Source organism: Pinus tabuliformis, chromosome 5_2 (assembly GCF_031772625.1).
Source record: "Pinus tabuliformis cultivar Carrire ecotype Pingquan chromosome 5_2, CPIR1, whole genome shotgun sequence".
Lineage (NCBI taxonomy): Eukaryota > Viridiplantae > Streptophyta > Pinopsida > Pinales > Pinaceae > Pinus > Pinus tabuliformis.
This window is the reverse complement of record NC_142306.1, coordinates 579,636,762-579,661,649: the sequence shown is the minus strand read 5'-3', so window position 1 is coordinate 579,661,649 and position 24,888 is coordinate 579,636,762. Positions and strand designations below refer to the sequence as shown.

General features: G+C 33.2%; 1 protein-coding gene across 7 annotated transcripts in view; it reads right to left on the bottom strand.

The window, feature by feature from the left end:
- The window catches only part of LOC149160309 (lysine-specific demethylase JMJ18-like), a 153,456-nt gene extending 150,553 nt beyond the window's left edge, over positions 1–2,903 (bottom strand). For 2 of the 7 annotated variants that reach the window (XM_089436690.1, XM_089436696.1), the window contains exon 1: positions 2,506–2,902. The gene's annotated coding sequence lies outside the window, so the exon portion shown is untranslated. Of the gene's footprint in view, positions 1–1,912; positions 1,961–2,127; positions 2,399–2,505 lie in introns of those variants that run through there. The other 5 variants (XM_089436692.1, XM_089436695.1, XM_089436691.1 and 2 more) reach the window with 5 other exon arrangements.
- Positions 2,904–24,888: the final 21,985 nt, after the last annotated feature.

The following is a 24,888-nucleotide window of genomic DNA, read 5'->3' as shown; positions in this document are numbered from 1 at the left end:
ACAAGGACACGAGACACGGAGGACATGTAAATATGAGTATTCGACACGAGACGCAGCGACCCTGGAAACAAGACACGAGGGACACGTTTTATATATATATATATATATTAAATTAAAAATACTGAAATATAGTGCTTGATCCATATAGATATGAATCATGATGATATCTATTTAGTATTTAGTATACACTATTTACTATTTAGTAATTTACTAATTAGTTTATTAATTTACTACATTAATGATGTTCACAGTTCAATGTTCATTGTTCATGTTATAATTTTTGTTATTAACTTCAAACAAGTTTGATCATGTTCAAACTTCACATAAGGCAGTTTATGAACTATAAATTTATATATGTTCAAACTTCATTATTGACCAGAGCGTTAATCAAGCTTTTCCTCCATTTAGACCTCGAAGGTGTAGTGAGCAGTGAGCACATGACGGGAAGCTGGGATTTTTATTTCAAAACACGATCTATACGTGGTCACTTGTGTATAATTAAGTTAAGTTCCATAGGCTATAACACAACTTACAAGAAATTTAAGTGCTCCAAACTCTCAGCAAAGCATGCCAATGCTCGTCTCCTACATCTCCAGGTCCAGGTCGATGTGAAGTTGTGAGCATTGTGTTTTAATTTGATGGAACTCCTCACACTGCACAACAAATTGGATTACAGCGACGAGAAAACTCAACTTCGGTGGCGAACAATGACAAAAAAACCCAAAAATAAACCATGTTGCAGGTTTTAAATGTCACTTTTCATGGGACACGTGTCCTAAGAACCAAAAACATTAGGGCAAGTTTTCGACACATCCAAAACACGTGTCTCGATTAGAGGACACAAAGAAAAACGTTTTCGACATGTTTTAGGGCGGTTTTCGTGTCCGACACGTGAAATACGGGACACTAGACCCTGAGGAACGTGTCCTGTGACTTAGCATATTTCCTATTCTCACAGTCTGTTTACAATTTTTCTTATAGCCCTAAAGCATTTTGCAGATCACTTTCCTCCTAAAAGGAACCAACAAACCAGCTTGAATGAGTAGGGTGAAGGGAGGCGAACAGTAAAAGCTCATTACTTTGATACTGCATTCCCTTAAAATAGGACAGACCTTATCAGTACACACATTGGCTAATTGTTCTAGAAAAAAATATCAGGGCTCATTTGGAAAGGGTCTTCTATCTTTCAGCTAGATAACGGCATGACCTAGATTTTAAGAATTTTCGATTTTCAGATAAACATGAAGTTAATAGCCTTCCACCCCATAATAGACCACAATACATAGTTGCCAAATATAAAGAAAAGTAGTATGAAATATAGCTATACTATAAACTGAATGGCATGCCTCTGAATTTGCATGCAAATACCTAATGGAAACTCAGTGAGAACCACCCAATAATGGCATCTATATGATAACAGCAAAAAACTGTGAACAACACTAACCATTTCAAAGGTGTTACTGGATTGGATCTGTTAGAAAATTGTTTTTAAAACTAGGTTTTCTCATTCTCACACTCTAAAGGAGTGAGTTAAAAATGGATAAATTCATGATTTTTTTTTTTAATTCAAATGATTGAGATTTTTTTGAAATTATGAACCAAAAAATGAGTTTGTGCATTCCACACTAAATTTTGCTTATTAACTTACTCCCATACTAAATTGCGTGGCCGGTTGGTCATTTAATAAATAAAATGAGATTTTAAGGGGTGCAAGGAATCTTTTATAGATATTAGTATGAATTAAGCGCCAAGACACCCTTCTCTATATGGGAATGAATCACCCGTTTAATTATTTGAACCAAAAAACTGCCTTTGTAATTTTTTTCATTACAGGTGCTTTCCTGGCCAAGACAACCTTCTGTATATGGGAATAAATCACCCGTTGAATCATTTGAATAAAAAAAAACACTACCTGTATAATTGTATTCGTTGCAGGTGTTTGACTTGCCAAGACAACCATCTGTATAACGGAATAAATCACCTGTTCAATTATTTGAACCCAAAAAAACACTATTTGTAAATTTTTATTTGTTGCAGTTATCTGATTATTCTTTTTCTATTTTGGGTAGGCTGAGCCTAAGTCAGGGCTAGCCAGTTTATTGGATGGAAGATGAGCAATCAACTCACAGTAAGATGCTGTCACCAAGATTGTGCAAGGCTCAGTTGAGCCAACTGAACATTTAATTCCCTCTGAGTGACCTCCATCGTCAGCCCTTTCCTATGATGTTTGAATTCGAGATCTAACCAAGACTAAGCCTCACACAAACCAACTAGTCTACCTCATGGGTTATTACAGTTGATCTAATTGCCAATACAACCTTTTGTAAATGGGAATAAATCACCCATTCAATTATTGGACCCAAAATACATTGTACCTGTATGATTGTTGTTTGTTGCAGGTGTTTTCTGTGGTTTTCAGGGTTCAACTCAAATTGGAAAAAAATTCAAAAATAGAATTGGGATGAATACCTTGCGGCATGTACAATAGCTTGGTTGTAGACTTACCTTCACCGCCGACCCACTTTCTCGCTACATGTCCGAAGATTTTCAAAGCCTCCACGAGTAATCAAAACGTTTAACCTCTATTACAAAGACTGTACGATTATAAGACTGTCAGTGTCCAATGAGGTGTTTAATCCCTATTGCAAACCTCCTACAATTAATAGGAGTGTCAGTGGCCAATGACGCGTTTAATGCCTATTGCAAACGCCCTACAATTAATAGGCCTGTCAGTGGTGGCCACTCAGGTGGTTAGTCCCTGAGCCCTCTTGCAAACCCTCTGCAATTAATTGGATCGTAGTGGCCAATGAGGTGTTTCCCCATGATGCGGATGATTCGTACCGTGGGTCCCATATAAAAGGATTGTTGGGAGATAATTTAGCATAATGTTTGTAGGGTCTCATTCGAGATAAAGAAGACAACGTAGAATTTTAATTTAACAGACAACTCCGGTAGAACAAGTATTCTATAAACAGAGTAGGATATTCCCGGGAAAAAAAGGGATTCTACAGAAGAAGTAATGTTTCATGACCACTTCCAGTCTTAATTTAAGAGACAACTTTGGTAGAACAAGTATTATATAAATGGCATTTCAGCGAGAAGTAAAGTTTGAACAAGTAATGTTTCATGGAATTTAAGTAAAATAATTACCTTTTTAGTGGAAAGGAAAGTTTGACTAGGTAATGATTCATGGAATTTAAGATAATTACCCTCGGCACATTTCACATTAATATAATAATCTAGAGTTTTAATATAAATGGTACATTTTTAATAATTATTATTTTATGATGTAGGGTCATTTTTAATTAAAATAAGTATAATATATAGTAGTGATATAAATGGTATATTTTTAATAATAATTATTTTATCATGTAAAACCATTTTTAATTAAAATAAGTATAATATGAAGTAGTGTTGCTTGTTTTTTTTTTTAATGTAAAAAGTAATTGATAGTAAAAATTGTTTTAACTAAGATAAAAAGAATATTATTATTATGTAAAAAAATTGTCTATATTTATAACTATTTTTTAATATATTTTTCTAAATAGATTAAAGTAGCAAAGTTATTTTTATATTTGCTGTGTTAAATGGAATGAATGATTTTTAATGATGTCACATTATTTTCCATGTTAATTTTGTTGTTGTGAATCTGGAGTAAGAAATTCGCTATTTTGTGAAGTCTTTCCTCCTCAAAAAGCTCGCTAAGATTATTCGTTATTTTGTGAAGTCTTTCCTCCTCAAAAAGCTCGTTGAGATTATTCGTTATTTTGTGAAGTCTTTCCTCCTCAAAAAGCTCGCTGAGATTATTCGTTATTTTGTGAAGTCTTTCCTCCTCAAAAAGCTCGTTGAGATTGTTCACCTTTAGACTATTATCACACTGACAACGAATACCTTCATATGATGCACATTCTTTGATATAATGCCACTGTGTTTCTATCGCCCCTGCGTTGCAAAAAATGCAAGTTCTTTCTTCCCATTCTTCTTTAGGGGTCGCCCATCTCTCGATTTCACACCTTAGATGATGGGAACTAGTCCTCAATTGTGCAATTGATATTTTAGCTTTTCCCTTGATTGTGGAACTCAAATACTCTTTATCATCATGCTTCCATGTGGGGTTAAATTCTTTGACATAATATGCTTTTTTTTGCCTACTTGTTTTGTCCACATGGCAGTCTTGAATTTTTCTAACACCCACTTTTTTATCTCCTCCTTAGCATGAGGACAGTCATGTAGATTTATGTCCCATTTGCCTAACCACTTTTTATTTTGCTTCATCCACGTCTTTTTCCGACGACTTAGCTCTTCTTTGACAACCAACTTGGGCCATCAGTGCTTATCCATATTTTCAACCTTCTTTAGGTAACTTAGCAAATGAATGATCATTGAAGCCTCAATTGGAAACATACCAGCCTCAGCTAAAAGTATATCATATGGAACCGTTGATTTGACTTTGAGGCTACTTGTGATTAGATGCTTTTGGATTCTTTCTATTTGTCGTCATTTGAGGCTTGACATGTTACTCCCCCATATCTCGCAACCATAGAGGATAACTGGCACCACTAATAAACCAAAGAGGGTTTTCTTAGTCTTCCAATCCCATAATTTTGCTTGTCTACACCTGTTCTGAAGAAGGTAGGAAGCTTTCCACCCTCCTTGGATTCTCTTTGATCTACATGTCTCCCAGCTGAGCCTGTAGTGGAACTCAATTCCTAGATATTTGTACTCATCTACAACCTCCAAGGGGTTGCCCTCAAAGAGAAAAGTATCATGTTGTTTCTTTCTTTTCAAGGAGAAAATCATGACTTTAGTTTTGTTGATATTTACTTGCATTCCCGCATCTTGACAAAAGAGTTCCAGAGCTTTCAAGTGCTTTCTCAAACCTATCGTGGATTTAGCAATAAGGATAAGGTCATCGGCATATAAAAGCAATTTCACCACATATCTTGCTAATTGGATGCCTTCTCCTTTGATATTTCTTATCCACTCTTCAAGCTTATCAATATATAAACCAAACAAAGTGGGGGAAAGAGGACATCCTTGTTTGACTCCTATGTCACTGCCAAAGCATTCAAACATACCCTCCTTCGTTCTTATTTTGGCTCTAATGCGCTCATATATCTTATGAACAATCGCTCTATATTCCTTTGGACCCCTAGCTCTTCCATTATGTGTCAAAGCTTATCTCTAGGGACAGTATCAAAGGCTTTTTTGAAGTCAACAAAGCAACAAAATGCTTCCCCACCTTGGCTATCCCAAAATTTTTCGATGAGATGCCTTATAGTGATGCAATGATCAATGGTAGAATGCTTAGGCCTAAAACCAACTTGCCCCTTTGCTCTTTTTCCCTCTTTTTCAGCCCACATGTTGATTTTGTTCTCTAGCATGCTCCCGAAAAGTTTTCCAAGAAGAGGGTTGATCATAATAGTACGGTAATTAGATGGGTTATTGATGTCCCCGATTTTGTGAAGAGGCATAACAACACTAGTTGTCCATTCAACCAGAAATCTACCTTGACTGACTATGTTAAATACCTCCTTGATGTGCGGGGTTAGAAACTTCATACCCCATTTTAAAAATTATGCCTGCATACTATCGATGTCTTGCGCTTTACCATTTTCCAGTTTCTATATACCTTGCTCAATATCCCCAACCGAAAAAAGCTCTGTTGAGGAGACAGTTATGGGAGGCTTACTTTTCTCATTCGCCCGCTCATATGGAAGTTATACATAGTCTAACCACTGGGCATTTGTGATACTACTTTCATTTTTTTTTCTTGTGTTGCAGTTCCTTCCAAAAACCTTTGGGATTATGTTTTCCCAAATAAATCAATTCTTTCCTCCTTGCACTCACATAGCTTTCTTTTTTTGATTTTATCAATTTCTTATATATAATCTTGTTTTCTTTACTTGACTTTTCTTTGAGGGATATTTTCGCCTCCTTGCACTCCTTGTCATACGAAGGATTAGCTGGGAAGGTATTTGAGATCCTCTTCATAGACTTAAATCTCTTGCATACAGTTAATGCTTTGTGTATTAAGGGAATCAACATACTCATGCAAATATATCTTTTATTGCTTCCATTATCCTCGCAACCACTATTGTTGTTTTTGGCCAACTGAAGGTGTTCTTTAAGAGCATCCCTAAAGAGCTCTTGATTTTCTTGATTTAGGATAATTCTCCCCTGATCATGAACTTTCTTGTGTGAGTGTTGAGTATGTTCCCCCTTTTGGCATTCCATATTCATGCCAAGCTGAATAAGGAGAGGCAAATGGTCAGAGTCTAGCTCGATAGGGCAGCACTCAATACTAAAGTTCAACAACTTGGGAATAACTCTTTGGGAATGAGAAGCAAATCAACTTTTATATTAATCTTTTTATGTTTTAAAAACTTATAGTACTAGAGTTGTTATATACATTATTGTTTTAATGTATGAAGCATGCATCCATATTTTTTCTATATAAAATACACATCCAAACTTCATAACATATACAATACACATCAATGTACATCATAAATGTGGTGTGGTGTGCCAATGTGTATTATTGATTTAATTTTCTAAAGCTTTCAATATATAAAATGTCCACAAAGGTGATTAGAAAAATAGTTTTTATATATTATTGGTATCTTCAATTATTTGATCATTTCTTTTCATAATCAAAAAATTAATCATATACAATCACATAATGTTATTATAAATTATTCTTACAATAATCATAATATTATTCCAAATAGCATTAAATTCAATGTGATTGGCGTAACATAATAGCAATTGTTATAGAGATTATCATTGTTGAACTTTTTGGAGTCAATTTGTTATTTTTTTAAAGCTCGCACTAATACCCAAAAGCATGAGTATTTGAGCATATAAAAATGCCATATTTCATGAGTTTAGAATCAATCATGTAATTATGCAGAGATGTCTACTATCTTTGCTAGTATATTCCTCTTAGTAATTGAAGGTCTAAGTAGGATGATTATTGCAGTGAGGAATGAAGGTCGCCTCAAAAGAGTCAAGGTGAAAAGACTTATCTATCTCACACATCTTTTGTTTCTTGACGACGTCCTTATTCTAGGTGATGACACTGAAGCTGAGTGGAATAATTTTAGTAGCATTTTTTTCTACCTTTTGTTCAGCCTCAGGTATGTTGATTAGTGAGCACAAATTTTCCTTTGATTATAATAGTATCTTAGAATGTATTGTCTGACACATTGAATCGATGTTTCCATATAAGATGTCTCCATTGGACCATGGATTTTTATACTTAGGCTTTTTCATTAAACCAAATTGTTATATGGTGGAGGATTGGGGCTAGTTAATAAAATGGATTGAAGGCAAGGTGAACAACTAGTGTTATAGATGGCTCTCAATAGGGGGCATAATGACTCTGATCAAATCGGCATTAGAAGGTATACCTGTGTTTTGGTTCTCCCTTACAAAGATAGAAAAGTCTATTGTCAATAAGATTCGTCAATGCATGAGCAATTTTACGTGGAATGACATAAGCAAATGTTCATACTGCCATTTGGTCAAAATGGGATACACTTTCCCAACCAAAGCACCATGGCAGGTGGGGGTTGAGCCTATAAAAATGTCATATTTCATGAGTTTAGAATAAATCATGTAACTATGCAAGGATTTCCAATGTCTTTGTTATTATATTCCTCTTAGTAATTGAAGGTTTGAGTAGGATGATTATTGCAGTGAGGAATGAAGGTCGCCTCAAAGGAGTCAAGGTGAAAAAACTTATCTATCTCACACATCTTTTGTTTGTTGACGAGATCCTTATTTTGAGTGACGACACTGATGCTGAGTGGAATAATTTTAGTAGCACTTTTTCTACCTTTTGTTCTACCTCCGGTATGTTGATTAGTGAGCACAAATTTACCTTTTATTATAATAATATCTCAGCACAAACTGTCTGGCACATTGAATCGATGTTTTTATATAAGATGTCTCTATTGGACCATGGATTTGTATACTTAGGCTTTTTCCTCAAACCAAATTGTTATATGGTGGAGGATTGGGGCTAGCTAATAAAACGGATTGAAGGCAAGGTGAACAACTAGTGTTATAGATGGCTCTCAATAGGGGGCATAATGACTCTAATCAAATCAACATTGGGAGGTATACATGTGTTTTGGTTCTCTCTTGCAAAGATAGCAAAGTCTATTGTCAATAAGATTCGTCGATGCATGAGAAATTTTATGTGGAATGACATAAGCAAATGTTCATACCACCATTTGGTCAAAATGGGATACACTTTCCCAACCAAAGCACCATGGCAGGTGGGGGTTTAAAAACCTCCATTGGTTCAGCCTTATTGTAGCTATGAAGAGTACTTGGAGGGCATTCACAAGTGATGGCATTTGAAGCATAATTATTTTGGATACGTACTTTCACAACTAGCTGATTATGGATTGCCTTTGGTATTTATGCCTCCCTCTTATAGTGTTGTATAGAATGTATGGAGGGGAATGATGGCCACTATTCCTTGAATCAAAAAGTGGATGATGTGAAAGGTTGGTAATGGAAATCAGGTAAAATTGGGAGCCTTTGCTATTATTGGGGGATATTTCGTCTCTCTTGTATCTTTAGAGCTCATTAGCAATCTCAATTCTCGGGGTGTCACCAATCTTTTTCAGGGTTTTATGTTCTCCTTGGAGAAGACTTCAGCTGGTAGGTGGAAAAGCGTTTTGATTTGGGCTTGTGGGGTCCAAATGATGTGGAACGGGACAAATTTATAAAGAGCCTTCAAGTTTGTTGTCTTATATTAACTAAGGAGGACAATTCTTATGTTTGGGCTTGGAATTCCTCTTCCGAGCATATCACTACTCGATATGCCTATTGTGTTATATTTGAGTGCTATCTAGTGCAAAGGGTTAGATGGTGCCATTCAAAAATTTAGGATTGAACTATCATTCCAAAATTGAAATGCTTTATATGGCTAGCATTAGAAAACTGAATCCAAACCTGAGACCGTCTACTGCAGAAAGGATTATATGGGTCGAATGCGTGTGTTCTCTGCTCAAAAGGTTCAAAATTTGTAATTCAATTATTTTTTTTAAGTGTGACTTTTCCAGGTCCCTCTCGTCATAAGTTCTCGGGGTTTTAAAAATACATGGCAGTGTCCCTTTAGCACCTTTGGACCAATTCCTTCTCTAGCGGGAACAAAACATGGGCATTTACAAAATGTTACCCATCTACATTGCGTGGGCCATTTGGAAGGTCCAAAATAAACTCATCTTTGAAGGGATACCCAAATAAAACTTTGGCATCCTAGCCCAGATTTTGGGTTTCTTTTTGGATTATGTCAAGCCTTGGAAGCTTTTCAACAACCAATCCTTTCACTTTCCTCCCAACTCTTTATTTGGAAATGCTTGGTTTTTTTATGGAGCTTCTCAGTACAAGGTATGTGGAGGGGGTGCTTCTATTTTCCTTCCAGACAATGTGTCCTATCATAGTTGGTTAAATTTTGGTGCAAGGTCAAATACAAAAGCAGAAGTGACGGTTGCTTAGGTCCTTTTATTTTTTGCAACTTCACAGAACATATCCACTCTCCATATCTATGGGAATTCAATGTGTGTGGTGGATTAGATGTCAGTAAAGGATCATCTAAGGGTCCTCTCTCTAAAGAACTGGATGGACCGTATCCAACATTTCAAAGGTCTCTTTCAAAACATGTTTTTTTCCAGCACATTTTGAGAGAATGGAATCAGTAGGCAAACCTCCTCTCCAAAAAAGCACTACAGGTGGAGGAAGGAAGGATCTTTGTTGAAGAACGTAGAAGTCTTCAACTTTTGAGGAGTGGATCTTTCCAGATTCCCAATGATATGCAGCTAGTACAACTGGCTCATTTCTCTTAAATTGTCATGAATCTATGTTTTGAAATGTTCAGTTTTTGAATGGTGTTTTTCTTTATCAATATAGTTTTGTGCCCAAATATAGTTCTTGGGACTTAGCAACAGAGTAGATTGGGCCTAAGTTTTATGTATTTATGTCAATACTCCAAAAGTTTCGTTGTTTTGGATATCTTGTATGTTATGGTCTTGGTCGATATTTTTGCTTGGTCATTTATATAGACATTGTTGTTGTTTATCCATGAGGTTTTGGACCATAAGCGTTCATATATGTACACCTTCTTTTAATAAATGAATGATTTATCTTCTTTAGAAAATTCATGTAATTATATTCTATGAAATCATTTATAAATATATATATATATATATATATATATATATATATATATATATATATATATATATATATATATATATATATATATATATAATTAAAATATAAAATAAATCACGTAGCTATATTGATGAGATCAATATAGCTACGTGATTTATTTTATATTTTAATATATATATATATATATATATATATATATATGTAAGCTTGGCAAGACCTTTTTCATTCATTTCATAAAAACGGGCAGGTTACATCCATATCCATTTGGTTAGGTCGCCTCAACTTTCCCATTGGGAAATCAAGTCCGTTGGCCACCTTACTGGGTTATAAGCCATCAAAAAATAAAAGAGTTTGAGACTGTCGATCATAGCTATATATGTATGATTGTCCTTAATTATCCTAGTGATTAGATAACTAAGACATAATTTCAAAGTCTACAAAACCTTCATTTATATAAAGCAAAAAGTAAAAGCCAAACTATGCAAGTCATGTTGCTACTCATCGGACGAGTCCACAGGTGCGGGGTCTTTTGCACTAGAACTTGGCAATTTCTTCTAACATAGACATGGAATATGCTTCTCTATTTGGTTGAGGAGGACATTCTATTGCTGAATCTAGAATTGTATAAGATGAAATTCCTTATGAATTTCCTGGAATTTTGTACTAGCCTTGGAGAGACCAGCTAAGGGAGTTGCCAAGGCTCTAGCCACAATATTCTTCATCAACCAATAAAGATAAACAATCTGTTTGTATTGAGAGGATCAACCTCTAGAATGTCGAGGGTCTGACACCAGATCCTGCCATTCCTCCATATCCAAATCCATGTTTGATGCCTATTGATTTAAATCCCTTTCACAGCCAGACATTAATTGGCGAATTTGAGGTTAAGTACCAGCCTAGTAGGCTTGAGCAACTTCGTGAATTAGGCTTGAAGTGGATTTACGGCCCCATCCCCTAGTTGGATGTGAGGGTTGTCAATCAACCGCTCACTGTCCTTTCTCATTGATCTTCTGACCATGGCAGAGATCTCGACAGTGCCCAGTTGTCTTCTCGCACCCCGATAAGGGAATTTATAAAAATATATATAATTAAAAGATAAAATATTTATTTAATTCATAATAATAAGTGAATAATTAAAATATTTATTATTTTGTAATAGGAAAATAAAAATAAAATATTTAATTGTTTATAATAATTAATAAGTATAATATAATATTTATGAAATTTATAATAAGTAAATAAGAATTAAAAAGTTAGAAAACACCTTTAAAAAAACAAATAATAAAATAAAATAAAATAAGATTAGATAAATTAGAAAATGTTCTCTTGTTTTACATTAATATATTAAATTAAGTTTTATTGCTATAATGAGGTTCATTTTATACATTTATTCTAATGTACTTTGTATTTTGGTGAATGTTTGTTGTTTTGATTTCGTTAATGGTATATTTTAATAGGTTTCAAGAATGATGTTATAAAAAATTATATAGAAAAACTAATTAGTTATATTGATTCATATATGATTGTATTAGTTATATTGATGAGATTTAAACATTAGAATAATATTACTGTAAAAATTGTCAATCAAAGAAACAATAGCATTGATCATATTAAATGTACTTGCTATGTTAATATTTTCATATTAAACCCACTACAAAGATGTATAAAATATTTAACTATGTAAATGTCTTAAAACCAAAATCATAATACATTCCCCCAATGGGGGTGACCCTCTAGGATACCACTTGTCATCTCAGTACCCATCGGGGCTCATCCTGCCTCCATGTGCAAACTCAATTCATGATCATGTGTCGCTCCATAATTAACTTCAGGCGAGTGCCAAGACGCTCACACACTTCGCAGTTAAATACATGGGCAACTATGTAAGGTTTTTCAGTTTGGTTGTTTGGGCGATGAATTTTGGCAGAGAGGAGAGTAGAGGTGCATGCATCGGGTTCCATGGCGACTTGCTGGGGTCATGGCCTTAACTGAGTAGCGGTGTGGATGCCTGTGCTAGATTGGTTTGGGTTAGTGTTGGTTTGCTAGCTTTCCCCTAGGATCCGGGAACGTGAGAGGTCGAGGTGTCGTTTCGTCTTCACGCCCTCATAACTCCTTTGAGGAACTTCAAGCTTCAGGAGCTCATGCCTGCAGTTTGGGGTAAGGTTTATGTGCATGTAATCTTTGTTGCTCATCATCACAATAGGGGGTTCCATCTGAGTATAGTTGGGCTCGCCTTGTTGTTTGTTATCTACTGGGAATTACCTTTGGTTATTGTCTGTGGGAGGGTGTTATCCTGGGTTTTAATACATACTACTGGTGGGTTGGATGCCCGCTAGGGTTGAGGGTTACTATTGTTTTTTCTCTGTCTTCTCGGGGTTGTGGTGTTATAATATGTGGGTCAAGTAGGCGGTGGAAGGCTTATGCCCTGCCCAAGCCCTAGGACCGGGTCGTCACGGGCTCTCCCTGTGCCATCGCCTGTGTCTTCTGGTTGTTGGTTTGTTCTTATCTGGAACAGAGGATTTGTGGTTTCGGTTATTTTTCTTGTTATTTCAGGTGCAGTGAGGTCTCTCCTCCGACCCTCCCCTTTAGTCGGTGGCTTTGTCGTGGCCTGTACAACATGTCCCGCCAATAGGGTCAGCCTTGTCGAGGGCGAGGGCACCATTTTTGTGTAGAGCGACCCAACCCAGGCCACAACTCATCCTTAGATAATTCGACCAGTCGGGAGACTAAAGAAGTTGTTGCTATATCACCAAGTCACTCTGCAGGCCACATTGTGGCTCTCCATCGCTGAGCAACTTCGGAATATCCAGATCAACATGGAAATTCTCAGGGACCACCACTATGAGGACCTCAATGAGCCTTTGGCATATATGAACGACATCCAATACAGTCAAAATGAAATTCTTGAGCAATTGGGCAACCTTCGTTGTAGCCACCGTCGCACCAACGACCCCCTACGCAGCCTGGAAGCCCGAGTGGAACACATAGATTTTCATATGCATGATTGTGTTGGCTACTTTGCAGCTCCCCCTGTAATGCCCCCCAATCCCCCTCCTTGATACACTTATTTTTTTTGTTTTCTCCTAGTATGCTAAGGCTACAATGCCTCTCAGAAATAATTGATGTCAGATGTTTTCTATGGTTTCCTCCAGGCCCCAATCTCAACAAGTGTGGAGATGATCTTTGTAAACAATGCTTTCCTGAAAATCTAATGAAAATTTGTTGAAAAAAAAAAACATAATACATTGAAAAATTAATATATAACTTAAACCTATACTATATACATTTTAAAAAATTAGCAAGATTCTTAACCATAGATATTTACCCCACTTTACCAAGGAGATTCTTAATATGTAAATAGATTTTGTTATAATACCATGGGTTATTAAGACCACTTGGTCAAAAAACCATAACTCATTTCATATGACACTTGTTCATATGTCATTTTTTTAATTAATCAATCTAGTTAAAAGGAAAAATATTCAATAAAAGTTAATAAAAGTTAACTTTCTATCCTCCCTTAATAATTAATGATAATTAAATAAAAAATTCTAGAAGTTCTATTTCAAAATAAACACCCTAATCCCCTAACAAAAAAAAAAATATTCTAAATTTTACTTTATTGGGCCAAGAGGTGCTCTAGAGCCAAGTATGGGGGTAGATCTCACATAAACATGTAAACTTAAAGATAAATGTAAGTGTAAATGTAAATGTAAATATAAATTTAAACATAAACATTTAACATGTAATGTTTAACATTTAACATTTTTAATCGCCCTATTTAGAAATCAATCTAATTATTATTATGTATAAACACAATATAAATTTAAAATATAAAGAGGTTTATGAACACTAAAAAAATAGGTATGGGAAATAACAATAAATATAAATAAACTAGAGGTATGGTAAATAAATAAAAATATAGATAAATTAGAGGTATGGTAAATAAATAAAACCTCTTTTTATATTTAGTCCATAAACCTCTTTATATTTACGAAGACTCAAAAAAGAGTTTTTATTTACGTGAAGCCTATGGGCCAAATACTATTTTAATACCATGGGCTAAATACCATATTTATAAAAGATGTATAGTAAATTAATAAAAATATAAATAAACCAAAGGTATGGTAAATAAATAAAACATTTTTTTATATTTACTCCATAATTCACTTTATATTTAAGAACACTAAAAAATGAGGTTTTATTTAGGTGAAGCTTATGGGCCAAATACCATGGGCCAAATTATTATTAATACCATGCCAAAAAAACATTATTAACCCTAATATTAATATTAATAAAAATAAAGATGACACATAGTATTGACCCATGGTATTGAGAACCAATGATATTGACCCATGGTATTGAGAACCAATGGTGTTGACCCATGGTATTCACATGCAATGTAGGGAGAATTAAACCAACATATATCCATCTTTACTCTAGAGCTACTCAGTGCCAGAGAGATTAAATATCCTAATATGTAAACTAGCATAAAGTGAAAAAAAACTAATCCCCTAAAATAAAAATAAATCTATGCTGATATATTTATTATATCATTGATATAAAATTTATACAAAATTTTAATTCTACATTTATAAATATTTTTTTTCAATAAAATTAATTTTAAATATAAAAAAAAAACACATATATATAATAAATATTTAATTAAAATTTAAAATTTAATATTATATTTTTGAATATTTAAATAAAACTTAAAATATTAAGAATAACATTTATCATTTTTTATTAATTAATATATTTATCTTAAATAATATTTTTAATTAAATTAATTTATAATTTTTATACTTATTAAAAACATTATTAATGATTAAAGCAATGGCGTGGTATGTCCTACGTATTCAAATTCTCCCAAAATATTCTTAAGAATATATTACTTTCCTAAATCCACTTGCTAATATTAATTTTAAAAAATTGTAGATCCAGTTGTTAATATTAATTTTAAAAAATAAGGGTTGTTATCTATATATTATTTAACTGAATTTATACTATCTATATATTATTTTAATTTAGGCTAGCTATATATATATACCATAAATCCCCTTCCTCAGGTTGACAAAAGAAACTGCATTTATATATTGATAGACCATCTTAATTAATAAAAAATATTAATATATCAAAATTGCACTACGAACAACGAAGCTCCCGCTTATTGGTTAAATCAAATAATTTCTAACATATATTTGCTTCGTTGCAGAAATGTTGGTTCTTTTTTCGACAATAATGTTGAAGTCCTACTATACTACTTATCCCAATCATTAGTAACTTATTTTCTAGTAGTGAATCATATTTATCAATTGTATCGATAGGGGTAAAGAAATTCGATAGGAGTGGGAAATAGGGAAGAAATAATTAAGTAAAATATATAGATAAAGAAATAAAATCGAAATTTGAATTTTTATATATTTTCATAAAAATGTAGCAGGAGTTTAAATTTAAGAAGGAAGTTACACTCAAAGACATAACGTCTAGGAAATGAGTACCAATATTTAATGGACTTTATAAATCAACTAGCATATTGGACAAGTGACCTACAAATTGGCTCTTCCATCCCTCTCTAAGATTCATCTAGTATTTCTAGTATCTTATCTAAAGAAAATCATGGGATCCAAGTGCAAGGTGCAAACCAGAGTATGAGAACTTGATTAATAACACTCCATTTGGCTTTAACTGAAAGTAGTATTGGATACCAAATAACATCAATTATGCCAACACATGATCCATGAGGCACTAATCCATTAGAAGACATGCAATTTGAATATGCCACATGGGAAATAACCACAATTATATAACAATTTCCTCATCTTTAGCCTTAAGGACAACACCACTTTTGAAGGGGTAGGGCATGTTAGGGTCCTATCCTAACCTCCCTTCTAAGCTATGTAGGAGTTAGTCAATTATTATATGCAACAATCCTATTTGAATACGACCCATTAAATAGTATTGGATAATTATTTAATTTAAAATGGTCCACTTTATAAGGTCCACTAGGTGATTGGTTTATCTGTAAACTGTTGTGAATATTTATTCGTAAACTATTGTGAATATTTCATTGGATAGTTCGTGATAATAGATCTGATAAATTAAACTTAAAAATCCAAAATATACATGATGAGGGTTTATTTCTCTTTAGATTTATGGATATATAATTTATTTTTTATTGCATATGCATGAAAATTATTATTATACATAAAATAGATAACAACAAAATAAAACTCACAAACCACAATTGACACAAGATATATCTTGGGAAACTTTTTTGGGAGAAAAATCCAACTGGAAGGTGAGGTTGCTCTACTCTCTTTCTCTGAATAGAAAATGGTTGTGAGTACAAAGAAGTAATGTTTGTGGCTTGTGGGCTACTATAGTGCACAAATATTCCCTACGTGCTCTCATACTATCCCCCCAACGTTGTTTGTGGCTTGTGGGCTACTATAGTGCACAAATATTCCCTACGTGCTCTCATACTATCCCCCCAACGTTGATGTTCGTTTATAGAACAAATGTACTTAAAAAGAATGGAATCATTTTTCCTCCTAGTGGCCCGATTATAACATAACTCGATAGCCTACTAGTCATTAGGTTCAACTCCTACAACTCTTAATTGGAGCTACAATATGGATTCTTCTAGAGTCTTCTTCGTCATGATAATGTGGCTAACCCACTTTCCATGAATAATGGGGGCTAACATGGCATCCTCTTGAAATATGGGTCCCAAAATAGGAAGGTAAACTTCAAAGTGACATAACTTTTGCATATGGACTCTGATTGAGGCGATTCTTGTATTTTTGGAAAGGTCTCTATGTGTAGAATAGGAAAAAAAGTGTTTCATTAAAGTATAAAAGTTTTATGCCAAGACACTTCATTGGATGCCTCAAACATGCTCTTGGAAGGTTTCAAATCCTATTTTGCCAAAGTGGGTGTAAAAATGGTCTTGTGAGCTGATTCCTCCACTTTTTCCACTCTAAAAGCATCTAGATGGATGGAAAAAAATTTAATGATCTTATTTGGATCATTGGTAACAATTCGCAATGATTCCATAGATAGTTATAATTTTTGTTATTGGAAATTTATTTAAAGAGATAAGAGGTTATTGAATACTTGTTTGATGTTGTTGTATTTGGAGCTCTATGTAAAGAAAGGTCATCCCACCTTAAGAGGAAAATGAACATTGTTTCCTTATTTACATTATCTTAACACTATGGTATTCTTTACATTTTTCATCTTATTATCTCTTGTATATGGTTATTACAATTATATTCTTTGTATTACTGGGTAGTGTTTCAAGTTTAAGGGTTAAGAAACACTACATATAAAAATGTTATTATAATATTAACTTAACATATTTTTTTTATTAATCCTGTGGATCTTATAAATTTAGAAGATAGTAAACCTCCTCTTCATAGTCAATAACAATATACTTTCTTTAAGTTTCAATTAAAATAGAGAAGGAAATATTCATATAGCAAATGCCTCAACATGTATAAATGGCCAATGCAATTTGGATTTCTACATCCTAATACAAGGGAGTTGACATGGAACATTTGACCTACAAATAAAGTATTTCAATGTCCAAATATATACATAGAAAAGGAAATATTCATATAGAAAATGCCTAAACATTTATAAATGGGCAATGCAATTTGGATTTCTACATCCTAATACAAGGGAGTTGACATGGAACATTTGACCTACAAATAAAGTATTTCAATGTCCAAATATATATATATATTGGTGGTGGTTTATTGGACCTTTGTACACCTTTGGCAACAAAATCCATTGTCTCTTGTCCCTTACGACTTTAAAATTAGATGATTATTATTAGTATAAAATTGAAAATTGTTGAGGTTTTCCATTACACCAAAACCTAATGAGGTGAGTGTGAAAAGTATTCCAAAAGGTGACGGTGCAAATTACTCCAAGAAGGCGAGTGTGGAGGTGAGTGTCAAAATTTCTCTAACATTCCCTGGGGAATGGAATGTGGGCTAAGGATTTGATACCATGTTGAGGTTTTCTATTACACCAAAACCCACAGGAATTAGTAAACTTCCAAACCCTTACCATTACCTTGAGTGGGTGGTTAGTCCCATGTTCCCATGATGGTAGTTAGTCCACGTAATTGATTCCCAATGAGGTGAGTGTGAAAATTACTCCAACAAAAATAAAAGTTTTAAATTAAATTATTATTATTATAAAATTGAAAATAAAATTTTACTTGATGGGTAGGTGTTTTTTACATCTCACCTATTGAGAAAGAAATATTAATAACAAAAATATTTCAATGTTTATCATAAATAAAATATTTCAATTTCCACTTTAAGTAAAATATTAATATTTTAATATCAATTTTTTCTCTATATAAATTTATGTATTTATAAAATAATTACAAGTAAAAAAATTGTTATGGTTAAAACATTTCAATGATGAAATGCTCACTACATGTTCAACAAGGAATTCACACACATATAAAACCATGGTAAATTCATTTGAACTTTGAATCTATCACGTGAAAAGAGATTAAACATATAAAACCATGGTTAATTCGTTTGAACTTTGGATCTATCACGTGAAAAGGGATTAAATCTGTGTTTGTTTAAAAAACTAATTTATATTATTATATGATTAGCAACCATATCCACACAAACATTGAATGGACTTAATATCCTTAACGAAGAGTAGTCAAGAAATCAAAAGGTTGATTATGAAAGCAAATCTTTTGATTATAAAGTTGATGACAAGGTCAGAGGATGCCTTTGAAAATGTCCAATCAGTAATTGATGATGTCCAAAAAGTTATATTGTCAATAACAATATAAAATAATTAAAAAGAAAAAGTTAAAAGACAAATGTGATGATGTCCAAAAAGTTATATTGTCAAAAAAAATATAAAATAATTAAAAAGAAAAAGTTAAAAGACAAATGTAATAAAGACAAAATAAAACTAAAAACTCTATCCATAAACGTTTTTCAAGGATTGGACAAAAAAAATGCTTTGACACTAAATAAAGATTACATTATAAACTTAAATTAATTTTTTTTTTTTTTTATTTTTTTTTTTTCGAAGGTGGCAAAACCTATCAAACTCAGGGGTCAAACCAACAGTGAGGACAACCATCTCTGGCTGCTATCCGCGAATGTCGATTTGACTCATCACCGTTATCAAGGAAAACCACGCCACCTGTAATAACCCATCTCTGGCTGCTATCCGCGAATGTCGATTTGACTCATCACCGTTATCAAGGAAAACCACGCCACCTGTAATAACCCCTGTAATAACCCGCGAATGTCGATTTGACTCATCACCGTTATCAAGGAAAACCACGCCACCTGTAATAACCCCTGTAATAACCCGCTGGTGGTCCGTAAGGGAGCAGGCTTTCACTCCTGCCAGATGCCTCTATCGCAACTTGTAGAATTTCATAAATTTAAAATACAAATTTTATGATTGTGAGAAATTATAACTTAAACAAATCAATTCATATTAGAGTTGTTTTTTCAAATCTTTTCACTTTCGTTCTCATGGATGGAGTTGTTTTTTCAAATTTTCTCACTTTCGCCCTCATGGATGTGGGATAGATGGAATATGAGAGAAAACATAATAATAATTTCTATGTTTTGATGTATTAAAGATTACATTATAAACTTAAATTTAAATTTCTATTGTAACTTGTAAAATTTCATAAATTTAAAATACAAATTTTATGATTGTGAGAAATCAAAACTTAAACGAACCAATTCATATTAGAGTTGTTTTTTCAAATCTTCTCACTCTGGCTCTCATAGATGTGGGGTAGATGGAATATGAGAGAAAACATAATAATAATAATCTCTATATTTATGATGTATTATGTACATTGGGATAGAGGGAATATGAGAGAAAACATAATAGTTAATCTCTATATTTATGATGTATTAATGCTATGTGATCATAATTCTTATATCTACATGTTTCAAGTTTGTTGCTAATTAATCCCAATCAAATTTATTTGATCATTGGTAAAATATTGTTTATGTTCTTTGTTAATTATCTACACAATAGATACATCTCGATTCCTTATTTATTTGAATTCGTTGCACATTCAGATCTATTCATATTCTAATTAGAGTATCCACAACCTAATTGACAATTTGTTTAAGTTTGTAGACCTTCTTTGTATTAGTTCTCCTTCAGGCACAGACTTGTGTCCTACGTAACCCATCAACCTTCACCCAAGATAGCATTGTTTGATCTTGGTGTAAACGAGGGAAAAACCTCATGCAGTCAATGTTGAGTCCTCCTCAGGCACATTAAACCCAAAACACATACTAACATGTCTCCTTTAACCCAAAGATCATACCAAAAGGTCTCCATTAAGCCATCTATTATGATTCATCTAATGCAACGATTGAATCAGTATTCAACTTTATTTTTTAAGTTCGACAACAATGAGGCTACATATGGTCATGTCCAAGAATAACACTCTAATAGGGTGAGGAATTGAACCGAGGACTTAACATTTAGGAATACCTTAACAACGCATGTCTATTCAAGACCTCATGGACAATTGAATTCGTATTCTAACTAATAATTTTTTTTGGTAATTTCTTTTTTTAATTTTTAGCGCCAACCTTGTTTTCTTGTTTTTGATATATATATATATATATATATTTCATCTTAAATCTTGTTCAAAAGTTAATAGGGATTTTTTAAAATCATAAGTTTGAGCTGTGTATTTTATATAATTTGTGTGACCAAAAAGATTTAAAAAAAAAAATTAAAAAACCAAAAAATTACAATCTCACTCAAAATTATATAACCAAATTCCAATCAAAAAAGATAAAACTTCCGTTAATAACTTTACGCCAAAAATTAATAACACTTATTTAAAAAGCAATTTAGTTATATATAGGATGTTTTTCAAACTTCAACTTTAATTCAAAGGAATAACAAGTCAAATGCAATTGTATCTTTCTTTATTTGATCATGTAATATATGGTAGAATTGTTGTTAAATAACTACAAAATGCAAGTAAAATTAAATATATAGAGGGTATCTTTGGCAAGAAAGTGAACCCAATTAGATGCAAAGTTATTCATGTATGTTAGTGTTTACATCATGTTTATTACTTATTTACAATTTTGAATGGCATATATGCAATTGATGGTGTTTGAGTCTTGTTTATTACTTACAATTTTTGAATGGCAAATATGTGATTGATGGATTGTTGGATAGAATTTTCTAAATATTCGAGTGTTTTGTTTTATTTTGATATAACAAACTTGCATATAATAAATTGGATATGACCTTTTTTTTATTGTTGGGAATTGATCTTGATATATTACACAAATACTTAATAGCATTAAAATAAAAATAAATAGAGATATCTTTTCACAAAATTAAATTTATTAAAAAAAAGTTTAACTCAGTTCAATTATGAATGAGAAAGAGATTACACTTTTAATAATGAAAATATATATTGACTAATGAAAGGACCATAATCCTACAATTTACAAATTATTATAATTCAATAAAATATTACAGTTTAAATTTTCAATCCATCTAAATTTCCTTGAATAATGTGTGGAGGTTCATTTTCATGTTATTTTCCAGCCAAGTTATTTCTTTACACCAACTTCTATGACCATATATTGTTAAATGATCTAACTTCTCCAACCCTTCGGGAAATTTCCTCAATACCACAATTTTGTATCTTCAAAACACGAATTTTGAAGGTTGCAGACTCATGATCTGAGATACCTTGCACCTCATAGCCAAGCAAATGAGAAATTTGCTTCTCTTTGTGGCACACATCTAAAATGTGTCCAATTCTATGAAGTTACCATATGACCTCCCCAATAAGGATACCAATTTTCTCAATTGGCCCTTGGAAAATTTTGGTGTTTGGATCTGATTTTGTTTATGGCTATCACAAATAGTTCTTCCTCTAGAATCTGTCATTCCTACGACAATTGTTTCTTCAACTTCCTGGAAAAAAGATGGCATGCATCCATACTTAGATCCACTACTGTTGACAAGGCTAAAAATACTTTAGCATCCTCAATGCAGGTAACATGTCTCATTTCCAACTGGATCATAGACTTACTGCACTTTATTTATCCTTGAAAAGTAGAGCTCATCACAAAACCATAGTAAGATTGGTAAGGACACTTGCTGATACTAAAGTCTCCACTGCTACGAGAGGTTGAAGCAGGGGAGTTAGATATAGGTGTGCCTGACTTTCCATGACCATTGTTTATAAGAAACTTTCCACCTTTCTGAGCATTAATAATTGATTCTTCTAGCAGAAGTCCATTTCCCATTCAAGCCAAACCACCACCATCTGAAGTATTAAGCACATAACTTGCATAATATATAAAGTAATAAAATTGCAAAACATGACTAGAGCTATGACCGTTATTTATAAGAAACTTGCCACCCTTGTGAGAATTAATAATTGATTCTTCCAACAGAAGTCCACTGCCCATCCGAGCCAAACCACAACCATCTGAAGTATTAAGCATATAACTTGCATAATATATAAACTAATAAAATTGCAAAATATGGCTAGAGCTATGAGATTGTAGAGGACATGAATAACATGTCCATTATTGTCATAAAATAAAGCAAAACATTACAAAGATCCTTGTTTGGAAGGAGGAGAAGAGAAGTGGTCATTTGCATCTACATTCATGGGCTTCACTCTAAGATTATTCATAGATAAATGGATATATTTCAAAAAACAAAAAAAACTCCTTGTAAGAGAAATCTCCATTTACATTTGCATCCATGGACTTGCAAGGATGCTTCTTGGATCTGACATTGATGTTATTAATTTGGCAAATAATGTTGGTAAATTGAGCAGAGGCTAGGTAGTTGGAATGACACAGTTGTCTTATACTGTCCATCAGAAATATCTGTATCTCCACCAAGAATGTAGGTGATAAGATGAACAGTTTGTTCACAAAAAAATAGTCAGTTCCAATTTTTTTCTAAGAATAGGAAAAATGTTTGTTTATGCAGTTTATGACATTTATTTAAAAATAAAAGAACTGAGGAACTTTAAAGCAAATAAAAGAATATGTGTGTGTTTTTTAAGAACAAAAAAAAACTTGTGTTGATTTCTCACTAGTTTATGATTTAACTCCTTACTGTCTAGGTAGGATATCAAGCATACAGCCAATCCAGGCTGAAGTGTGCATCTACCCCTTCAACTCTAAGCTCTTGAATGGTAGAGCTCTTGAAACACATCCATTGATGTCTAATTTTCTCATCACAAATAACATGCTTTAGCCATTTCATCCCTCCAACTCAATTAGGCATCTTCCTTAATCGGGAACACTCTGTCATGTCAATATCCTCGAGTTTCTTTAGTTGTCCCATTTCCTTGAGAAGTTCTTTTAGGAATTCACATAGCGAAATTTCCAGATATTCCAACTTCCCAAGTTTTCCAATAGATGCTGGAAGTTCTTTCAAACCTATACATACATATATGCTTAACATTCTTAAAGAGACAAGCTTCCCCAAGTCATCAGGAAACTTTTGTAGAAGGTGACAAATACTAATAGACCACTTCTCAGCTGAATATGTGTCACAGATACTAGGGGGTAACTCCTCTAAATCACAACAGTGGTCCAAGTTAAAATCTAGCATTATGGTAAGCTTTAGGCTTTGACTGGGAGTTGTTGAACCTCGACATATTTCCAAGCACTTCACATAATCTCAAAGAGAGCTTATCCAGGTTTTGCAATACTTTACTGTGCTCTTGAAGTGGGGGCACATTCAACTTCTCCAAGTGAATAATATTAAGCTGAGTAAGTGAAGATAAGGCTGGTACATCATTCAAAGTGGATTTCTTGTACTCATAATTCGACACTATGAGGACTTTCAATTTCCTCACATAACTAAAAAATGATGGAAGAAAGTATTTACTTGCAAAAAAGAGTTAAACCAAAGCCTCTACCTCACCAAAATTCATCTCACACCACTAATTGTTTTCCATTGCACCTACATAGGTGAACCACAGATGCAAAGTTAAAGTAGAACATTATAGGTTATTGCACACACTATGAAATCATTACATATCTTTTCTATGAACTTTTGAATCAATGATCAACACCTACATATCATTACATATCTTTTCATGCAGATCAAAAAGTGTCAGCCTATTTGGTGTAGGATAAGGTTCACATGTGACCATTCCTTTGACTCCAATGTTTAGAAAAAATATGTATGCTTCAAGCAAAGTTGTTAAAATCACCCATTTGTGTGAATGGAAACAATTTGAGCATCAAACGCTTGATCCTTGAGCATCTTCATTTTGCTGGGAAAATGTCCTCCTTTCTAGGCATAATCAACCTCTTCCTATTAAGTATGCTACTTTGTGATGTTAACTATAGGGTCAAGTCTCGCATTACATCATGTTGAGAAAAGTACAGCTCAGAGGCACTTCCATAATTGATTGCTTGACTCCTACTACATCCAATTACCAAGACAACACAATGTATAAGATCGAAGAAGCCAAGATTAGATGATCTTGAGCACACAACAATTAGAAATGAAGGTACAAAAATTAGAAATGAAGGCACTTACTTAATATTGCTTGTTAATTTCAATAGATTTATGCTTGCAAGCTCTAAAACGATGACAAAAACATCTTCCCACTCCATCTTTCGCACATAAACCGAAATATTCAAAAATGCA